Source organism: Gavialis gangeticus, unplaced genomic scaffold (assembly GCF_001723915.1).
Source record: "Gavialis gangeticus isolate Ggan-Ray unplaced genomic scaffold, GavGan_comp1, whole genome shotgun sequence".
Taxonomy (NCBI): Eukaryota; Metazoa; Chordata; order Crocodylia; family Gavialidae; genus Gavialis; species Gavialis gangeticus.
Window position 1 is genome coordinate 108,049,451 of NW_017729032.1, and position 10,466 is coordinate 108,059,916.

General features: G+C 43.0%; 1 long non-coding RNA gene across 1 annotated transcript in view; it reads right to left on the reverse strand.

Annotated features, from left to right (window-relative positions):
* Positions 1 to 390: 390 nt before the first annotated feature.
* The window catches only part of LOC109302449, a 10,855-nt gene continuing 779 nt past the window's right edge, over positions 391 to 10,466 (reverse strand). Inside the window, exons 2-3 of the long non-coding RNA XR_002098781.1 lie at positions 7,941 to 7,947; positions 391 to 698 (exon numbers count right to left, since the gene is read on the reverse strand). This is a non-coding gene — a long non-coding RNA (uncharacterized LOC109302449). The remainder of the gene's footprint in view (positions 699 to 7,940; positions 7,948 to 10,466) is intronic.

Below are 10,466 nucleotides of genomic sequence, written 5' to 3' on the forward strand. Positions count from 1 at the left end.
GGGACTAAGAATAGAGGGATGGGAGTGAGGAGGGGAAACGCAACTAGGTTACAGAAGATACAATGTTAGCCAACTAAGCCCGGAGGTGGGGGGAGGGGGGAAGGGGAAAGGGGAGGGACGGGGTTCACGACACAGAGAGAAAGAAGATAGATACACACAAACCCATTATTATGGTCCGCAACAGTGGAGGAAGTGGCTCGAAGAAAGTTTCTCAGTCCATATAGAGTTTCATTGCAGGGGTCCTCTTCATGTGGAGCGGGGTTGTCCATTGCTGAAGAATCCTCTCGAAAGTGAGGGTCCATCTGGTGCGGGGGTGGGGGGGGACGGGTTCAGGCAGCCCCCTCTGGGTCCAGTCTGGTGGCAGTTTGTCTGGTGGGGTCGGAGTACTGGCAGTGGCCCATGATGTGTTCCACGTAGATGTTGTGGGGCCAACAGATGGTGTCAGATACCATGAGGCAGTACATCAACTTGGCGTAGCAGCGGGAGATGCAGCAGGCACTCAGGACGCTCTCGTTCCTGGGGTCCCAGGCTCCGAGTGTTCCCACGATGAGTGCATTGACCATCACGTCATAGCCACAGCCCCTCAGGATGTCGGCCAGCAGGGCATACTTCTCCCATTTGCGAGCCCGCGCATCAGTGAAGGCTTGGCACCGGTTCTCAAAGGGGATGGTTACATCCACGATCATGACCTTCTTGGCCTCTTTGTTAGTGATGACGATGTTGGGTCGCATCTGGCTCTCGCAGCCTGGGATGGTGCAGCTCATGGAAATCTCGCCCACTGCAGCCGGGATGGCCCTCACCAGGCAGTCCTGGACAGCATTGTGGTGGAGCTGCCAGGCTCTGGTGTGCGGCTTGCAGCTACACAGCATGTTGGGGAGGGTCTCTGCTGTGTAGCCGCACCATCAACACCTCTTGTCCCAGTGGCCGAAGTGGAAGGCCCCATTCAGAGGCAGGCAGTTGAGGCGGCTGCGGTGGAGGAAGCGTCAGTCCACAAAGTATGTGAAGCTCCTGCTGAGCATGAAGTGGTTGCTGGAGTCCCACTTTGAGGTGACGTTGAAGACCTTGCCCTGGTCAGGTCTGGCCCTCAGGTTGCTGGTGTACTTGTTTTGGACGGCGTCCTTCAGGAACCTCTCCAGAAAGGTCCATGTGTGGGGTGTCATGGTGACGCAGTCGACTTGGGGGCTGGTTGCAGGGAGACTCCCAGCTCCCAGCGCTCCTCAGTCAAAGTCCAGGTGCAGCCAGTGCATTTCCTGAGGTGGCGCGTGGCATTGCAGGCTCGGCTCCACAGCAAGGCAAAGTCCCTGCCATCTCTGAGCTACACTTACAAATTAGCTAGGTTACTGCGACTAGCCAAATAGTTCCTGGTATTGGTGGCTGCACATAGTAATGCAACATTTAGTTGTCTTGCACTCTGGGTCCCGCTCAAGGCTTTTAGTTTCTGTCTCAATGCACAACAAACTGAAAATATACATTACATGGGCTCATAGAACTCTATTTTTTCTTGCCAGGGAAGTGAGCTTGCACTGTCAAATAAGTAGGATTATCTTTATTTTTAGGTTTTCTCTTGTCTATCACACGTACATTTTTAATATAGTTATCTTCTGAATAATAAAACTCCAGTTACTTAGCTGAAAACTCTAATCACTCAATAGGAAAGTGTACACCCCAGATCAAATCTGTATATTTATGCCACTTTAAAGTAGGCTAAGGCCTTGGACTTCGTTGTTATTTGCTAATTTGTTTTAATTCATTCCATGGTATCTTTTGAATAATGAACACACAAGAAAAACTTTGCAGATTTTCTAGAACAATGTGTTAATGTTGTGTCTTTTAAATAATATTACCTTGCATGAAAGATTTTTCAGCAAAGGATTCCAGAGTAATACACAACAAACTGAAGGAAAAGGAGTGAGAATTCCAGCAAACAAAACTCTAAGTGTAAGGTATTTATCTGGGACCTACCTGAGATTCTAATGATATGTGCTATCTAAAACTTACTTCTTAGGCAGAATTTAAAGTAAAGCAAATTTGTTGAGACTCAGCGGGGCAAAATCTGTTAGTGAAATTGAGTCAAATTTGATTAATATATTCAGACAAAAAGGGGAGAGAAGAACAATTTCCTGTAAACATTTTGAAAACTAAATATTTCTTTTCAGGGCCAGAGTATTTTTTAATGTATTTTAAATACAGCTTTGTAGCTCTTTATTTCAAATCAGTATTTTCATTTAAAAGGCATGTGTGTGGGGGGGTTGTTTGTTTTTAGCAACGACTATTTGGAAAAGTTCAATAAAAAGAAACATCTTATATTAAGTTGAACAAAGCATTTCAGATTAATCTGAAACAATCTATACTATTACACGTGCTGCGTGCTGTCTCCGTTAGTATGAAGCCTCAGTGCGATAGATGACATTGTTGAGAGAGGGAGTTTCATGAGAAACCCTGACATTCATATTCTCATGCCTTGATCTGGGAAGATGCTGCATGGGGCAATGCTGCACAGGGCATACATATGCCTTGCTCATTCTTGGAAGACATCCCTGCTTAATGGCTGTCAAATGCATTAGCACAAAAGCTGTACTATAACCAGTAGGAGCAACACCAAATTGCGCAAGATTCACTGCTATGTATGCTTCCAGCTCAGTGACAAATGGTGGATGCAATCTTGAAAGCAGTGGAGAATCAAGAGCCATTTTGTGCATTTGTTGATGCATCTGGTGGTATGGGAAAAAACATTCTGCTCCAACATGATTCCTTCAGCAATGTACAGGGAAGGGAAGATTGCATTGGCTGTGGCATCCAGTGGAATTGCTGCTACCATGCTGACAGGGGGCAGGACTGTGCACTCAAGGTTCAAGGTACCTCTGAATGTGTTGAAAACCAGCACCTGCAGCATATCAGCACAGTCTGACCTTGCAGAGCTGATCTGAGAAGCAGCTATCATCATCTGGGATAAAGCACCAATGGTTCATCAGTACATGCTGAAGGCTGTAGAATGGACACTGTGAGATTTACTGCAGAACAATTTACCTTTTGGTGGCAAGGTGATAGTTCTTGGGGGTGATTTTCGGCAAATGCTGCCTGTTGTGAAAAATGCTTCATGGCCACCAATAGTAGAGGCATACTTGAAGTGATCTGAGTTGTGGAACCACTTCCAGATTTTTCAACTTCGTGAGAACATGTGAATACGTAAGGGAGGTTTTGATGCACAAAGTAAAAAAATACACTTAATGGCTTTAGGATCTGGGAAATGGCCAAGTTCCAAATATTGACAAAATCATTACCCTGCCTCCTGAGCTCTGCATGCCTCTGGATCTCTTAGCAATGATAGAATGGACATTTCCAAATCTATTGGATAAGTATCAAAATCCAGGATGTACGTCTGAAAGAGCTGTTTTGGCGCTGCATTGTACAGGAGATCAACAATGCTATTGTGGCAAAATTTCCAGGCCAAGAATGGATTTGTACAAGTGCAGATGCTCTTTCAGAGGATGCAAGCATTATGGCTGTGTCAACTGAGTACCTGAATTCCATGGAGGTGTCAGGTTTGCTTCCACATCAGCTCCACCTTAAGCCTGGGATGTTCATCATGCTTCTGCAAAACCTTGCCCCTAAGGATGGTCTGTGCAATGGAACGTGGCTGTTGGTACAATCCGTCATCAACAGCAGACTACTTAATGCAAAAATTGTTGGATCAGAAAGAACGGTACTAATTCCTCGGATAGCACTGAAGCTGTCTGACAACACATTTCCATTCACATGGACACATCAGCAGTTCCCTGTGCAGGTGGCATTCAGCATGACCATCAATAAAGCCCAGGGGCAAACATTAAAAAAAGTAGGAATGTCCCTTTAGGATCCTGTCTTCACCCATGGACAACTAAATGTGACTGCTTCCAGAATCCCCCACCCAGAAAACATCTGATTTGCAATGACTGCTGACTTGAGTAATGAAACCAGGAATGTTGTGTATACGGAAGTGTTGCAAAGCTCTTACAATAAGAACGTGTGATATGTTTCAGGATTTTGTATACGCGGAAGTGTTGTGAAGCTGTTGAAGTGCAATAAAATGTGATCTCAAGCAAAAATTGGTTCACTGGATTTTCATGCAAGCAATGCTGCACATGGCATTTAGTATGTTTTATTTGTGTTTTGCTGAAAGTAGTTGAAACAGTTCTCTTTCTGTTAGAACAATACTTTGTTGTTTTTCTTTCATGTATTGAAGATTGACAAACGTGATTTGTCGATCTCCAAATTATGTAGACAGAATAAAAATGGATTACTAGTTTTACTATTGATAAAACTGCCTATTAGAAGCCACAAGTAGTCATTTTCAAGTGGTCATCCCAAGTTTACATCTTGGTCAATCAATGGTAATCCCAGCCACTCTGTCTCTCAATGCTAACTGCACAAATAGATTTTGTATTAACTAAAATAACAAAATGTTACCTTCTGGGTCATGTTAGTATACTCTGCCAGCCAGTTTATAACTAACACTTGTTTCTGGAACATGTGTAAAATCTGTGAGGTGATATGAACTCTCTGTTCCACTGACTATAGCAATTCATAGAATTAACCACTACGAAGCATTATTGCCTTTTTGGTGGAATTTTCTGACAAGGGTAGGTATAAATCTTTAACACATTTTTTTCACTTTTCCTACAGATGCTTTTGCATCTGCAGACACAGTTATCATTTGTGTGGTTTCAGTCATGGTAACAGCTGTCTGTCTTTGAAAATTAGTTTTGCTTCTGAATCTGAATGATAGGAATCATTCTCTAACCCTCTAATCCTCTATAGTTAAACCAGTTGAAAGGCTTGGGATGTTTGTTTCCTAATCACTAATAAGTTTTCTATTTATTGAAAACTTTTCATAAATCAATAGAACTTTGAATTGCTTAATTTTCCAGGTCTTCCATTAAAATACACAAAGCTAGAAACCTTTGCTACCTAGAGTCCTTACAATAAATTTACAATCTAATTTGAACCCTAAAACAATAAGTAGCCTTTCCATCTCTGCAAGAATAGTTAAATCTAACAAATGTATACTAGACTTTAAAAAAAGTTTAGCTAAAATCCATTTTATGTGTTATTTATGAAGGAAAGTCTATAGTGTCAAAAGTCATTAAAAAGCCAGACAGACACTGAATGTAATGATACTAAAGAGCAGGGTAATGCTACACCCCCAGGAATAGTTGAAGAGAAGCTGTATAAATCTTGGAACTACATATTTTCCCCCACCTTGTTTCCATGGGGTAATAATTCCTAATTATGCACACTGGTATCAGAATTTTCCCTCTGTATTGCCTGGCGTGTTGGGGTGGAAAGTGAGCACCAAATTACATTTACTTTATCCTTCTCTCTTCTCTCTGCATGTCTGTGCTAGATGATAGGAGAGCAGCAGCCCGTTGAGCATGCTCTGATACTCCCTGCCATAGGCAAATGAAGAAAGGTAACAGGAGCGCATTATGCTCCCTTGCTTCTCTATTTATGCTCCTAGCCATATTTCCATTTTCATGTTCACAACACTCCCTACCTACCATATTTAATAAAGCTAGAAATTCTAAATACTTATTTAGTATTTTGTACTACAGTGGAAGGCTCCACTGAAATACCACTTATGTTTCCACATTTTCTGTGGTGCCCTCAAGATAATATGTATGTAAACTGAATAAAATAAATTACACAGCAAAACATAATGATACAATTTTTATTCAGGTTACACTTCTAAAATCACTAGACATAATATTAACATTCATCTGAAAAATAATAAAAAGCCAATGTTATTGTTTCCACCAAGAGGATTATGCTTTATTTTTAAAATTATATTAATGAAACATGATTGGCTTCCAAATCATCTACAAAAAAGAAAAATAGGAATATAATGAGAACTGATAATAGTTCATATTGGATGCTCATAAATTGTATATATAGGGATGATTTTTCCATCTTTATGCTATCCTATGAAGTCTGAAATTGATATAACAACTACATGATTATTATTTTTGGCTAAGTGAAGTATAAGGCTTAATGTTCAGCTTAATATAGTTTCTCTGTCTGTTGATAATCAGATGTCTTTTATGCAATGACTTCCCAAATTTTAGGCCATCACAGGAAAAAAACCATACTGCTGACTTGTTGATTTGCCTGTGGTATCACTGAGAATCATGCTAGAGATGTCTGGCATTGAAAAGGGGAGGACAAAGGGATTCTAGCAAGAAGAGGAAGAAAAAATGAGAATGCACACAAGGAGCCTGGCAAATGGGGAAGAATGGGACAACTTGGTGGGGGTGGAGGTGGAGGGGATGGAGAAGAAAGCACCTACTATAGTCATCAGCAGGGATCCTGGTTTTCTCTGATTTTAAAAAAATCCCAAATTTTCAGTTAAAAAAAACCAAAACCCAAATCCACATTTTTTTTTATTACAATGAAACAATGAAATATATATTGTTTAATAGTTTCATAGTTTCTAGGGTCGTAAGGGACCTGAACAGATCATCAGGTCTTGGAGGCTGTCAGTTTATGGATCTCTCCCCTGCTGCCCTCCCCACAGGGGCCTCTGGAGCCCGGTGGGTAGGACCCAGCATGACAGGGCATGCTGGAGCAGGGAAGCATGGTGCCATTGCCAGGAGTCTTGCACTGCCATAATGAGGCACCCCTCGCCTGCCTGGCAGCAGTGGGGGTGGCGGCACAGAGTTGTGCCTGCTGCTGCCAGAAAGACAGAGAACTACTTGCCATGACCAGGGATGCTGGGTTTTTTTGATTAAAAAACCCAAAACCTTATTTTTGGATTTAAAAAGTAAGCCAAACTCCACATTTTTCTGTGATTAAGATGATATACCACTAATATATATAGTGTGCCCCACTAATATATATAGTGATTCATTGTGATCACATTTTTCTATATATTAGTGGTGTATCACCACTCAAGTTTCCCCTAGACCCAGGTCTCCCTTTCCTCCCTACCCCCAACTCCAGCCTGTCCTTCCCCCCTGACGCCTCCATTTCTATTTTCACCGACTGGCTTTCTTGCCTGCATTGCGAGCCAGGCCAGCCTCTGGCTTCCTTACTATGCCTTCCATCCAGGACCAACTGCAGGAACTTCCTCAGCCTGACAAAGGGGTTTTCAACCCTAAAGCTTCCAAAGATACATTTTTTTTAAGTACTCCTTTTTTTGCATAATACACAGATAGACATAAAAACACAAGATAAGCCATCACACACCATGAATAACATTATATGTTCAACACAACACAACATCTTTACTTCTAGCTGTCAATTCCTTTATAAAATGACAGGCTCTGTGACAGGTCCATGTGGGTACCTTTGATGTTGCTGCTGATGCTACTGGTGTTGAGCCACCTAAGTTATTGTACCTGTTGTCACGTAAAGCAGAGGACCGGGCATGAGGCTGTAGGGGAGGAGGAGGCCTCAGTGGGGCACACTGCCATGTTGTGCAGATGCCCCAGCACCAGGAAGGACACTCACAGTGTCACCCACCCACATCACGAGTTTTGTCTGTCAGCAGCTTGGGGTGCAAGACCCCAAACGATAGACTTCCCCAGCGAGACATACAGCCAGCAGGCAGACTTTGTGGCCTGGTGGGGCCCAGCACTCACTCAGGCCTGTTCTAGGAAACACAAAGATGGCAGGCTTTTTGGCCTCGGCAACAGCTACCACCCCTGCAGTTTTCAGTCCGCTATGCCTTAACACACACAGGGTCATTTGTGTCACAGGTTTTGCCTGTCAGCAGCTTGGGGTGCAGTTCCCCCCGCCAACCCCTGCACCAATCTTCTTGAAACTTGGCAGGCTTTGTGACCTTGGCAGGATCTACCACCTCAGTAAGTACTACCATGCCTACTGTTTTTAGCCACCTGTGGTGTAACACACAGCCGTGACATGAGTTTGGCTTTTAAGAAATTGGGGTACAGTTCCCTCCAAACCCCTGCACTGATCTTCTTGAAGCATGGCAGGTTTAATGTTCTTAGCAGATTCTAGCATTCCTGCATGTTTCATCCAAATCATACAAAAAACAACAAAGTTATAGATCTTCCATTGATTCCCCATTATATCCTACGGCTAGATCTCTGAGGCAGGTCCGAAAGCTTTGGGGCGACTTCAGCTGGATTGAGGTGGACACCTGGTCCAGAGCTCCAGATTGGATCGCGGCCATCCGAAGCGGCCGGATCTGAAGCCAGATCAAATTGCTGCTGACTCGCACAGCCCTGCCACACATGCAGGAGGTTATTGAGAGCAGATAAAAGGGGCATGTGGGGTGTCAAGTCCTTACTGTTGAAGGGGACTCTATAGTGTACACTATATTGCAGTATGATGTTGTTCTATTTCTTCTATGCTGTCCCTTTGCCCCTTGTCCTCACTTCCAACAAAGTCAGGGCAAACCTGCTTGTATGTTATGAAAGGGGTGGGTGAGGCTGAATTTTGCCATGAGAAAAGAGCAGAGGTGGGTTTGGGTGTGACAAAGGTGGTTTGTAGTTTTTTTTTGGCAAAGGGCAGGGTGTTTTGATGACCTTGCAGCCTGCAAATAAAGTGGTTAGCAAAAGGGATTACTGTATCTTCTGCAAAAGCAGAGTGGAGGGTGGCCATCCATTAATTGTCATGGACACTTGAAGTGGACATGAATGAGGTGTGAATGAATACTGACTTTTCAGATGCATCTACCCGAAGTGGCCAAACAGGTCTAGGCCTGTCATTTATACAGAAATTGCATTGGCGTAATAAGTTGCCTGATCTTATTCCTGACCAAGTGTTTTTGCCTGATCTTATGGCTGACCTTATGCCTGATCTTATGCCTGACCAAAAGTTTTTCCATATGGGGTAACAATTTACCCCAAGCCCATGTTAAGGCACTGGAGTAACAAGTTATCCCAATATGTTAACATGGGCTTGGGGTAAATTGTTACCCCATATGGAAAAACACATTCACACCTGGGGTAACATGTTACCCTGGGCAGTTTTGCATCCACAGAGAGCAAACCATTCATGTAAACTGGCTGTTCTTTGGGGATATTGTGCACTGCAGTGCCAGTGGCAATGTCTTAAAAATATTTTTTTTTAGAATTAATTAACTTTAAGATACTGCACAAAATATGTGTCTGGGGTAAGACATTTCTTTCTTATGACACCACAAATCTCTCTCCTTTGACTGCCCAGGGGGCCACCTTTAGAGAGAGGGCGGGATAATGCCTAACCTGTGGTTTGGTGGTTCAAGCATTTTGCTGAGAAGTCAGAAAGATATAGATTCATACTCTCAAGCCAAGGGGCTCTGGAAACTGGGTTCTCATTTTGCGTAAATGCCCCAGCCAGCTTCTGGGGCTAAAATATTGGAGAGCCCACATTATCCAGAGTCTAACATGCATTGGTTGTGGGTTTCTGGCTAACTGTTTTCTTATGACTTAGACACACTTACATGTCTGACTATTAAGTGTGTTGTCTTGCATGCATGCTTAGTCTGTGTGTGCCTGCTTATGTGTCTACAGCACAAAAATCACAGCTTACTCATAAGTGTCCAAACCCCATGCATGCAGCTAGAAAGTTTCCACCAAGTTGCAGAAATAGAAATACAAATTGCATAAATACAAACAAAAAAGAATATGTAGATTTTGACATCTATTTAGTGGGTTAAATAGCATTTTATAAAGGATCTGCAGTACAGATGGATGATCAAAAAGTAGGGTTTCTGGTTCCATGGGAATTTTTTTTATTTGATTTGTTTTCTTTTTTTCCAAATTTGAATGCAGTCTGATTTAGATTACAACTAGACATTTTTTAATTGCCCAGAAACTAGAATCTGCCCACATCCTGCAGCTTCTCAGTAAAACTGATCCATCAATGCCAAGAATTTCACTTTCACTGAGCAGTTGCAGGTTCTTCCAATTCTACCCTAGGTCTAAGATGGACCTTCCAAGTAGAGTGCCATGGATTCAAGGTTCACATCTCCAGGGTAGACCACAAAGCTGTGGATCCTGGAAACACCAGGCAACAAGCCAAGGTCCTGTCATACCCTGAACAAAACATTTCAAGTTTAACAAACTGATGTTTAACAAACTGATCTGATAAATATTGTTTCACTGGAAAATTTATGATCAGGTCTGGTCTTCCTGGGAGGCTTAGAATTTGAAACATCTGTGTGCTGATCAGAACACTGGAGGCTTAGAAGCACATAAGGCCTATAACATATTAGAGGAGGAATTGGCATGTGCCAGCCCCAGTCACCAATTTAGAGGCAGTGCCACACTAGAAATCCCCCAGGAATATAGCAATGGGGCTGCTGCAGCTGCTCTGTCCCCCCAGCTGCAGCATCTGAAGCCCAGTACCATAGCAGCAACAGCTGAAGTATAAGGAGTCTGAGGCCTGGCAGGTAATTCCAATACCACCCCCCATCTCCTACTAGCACTGCCCTTCTCAAGAAGTCAGCATAATATTCCTCCATCCCCCACCCCACCCACCCC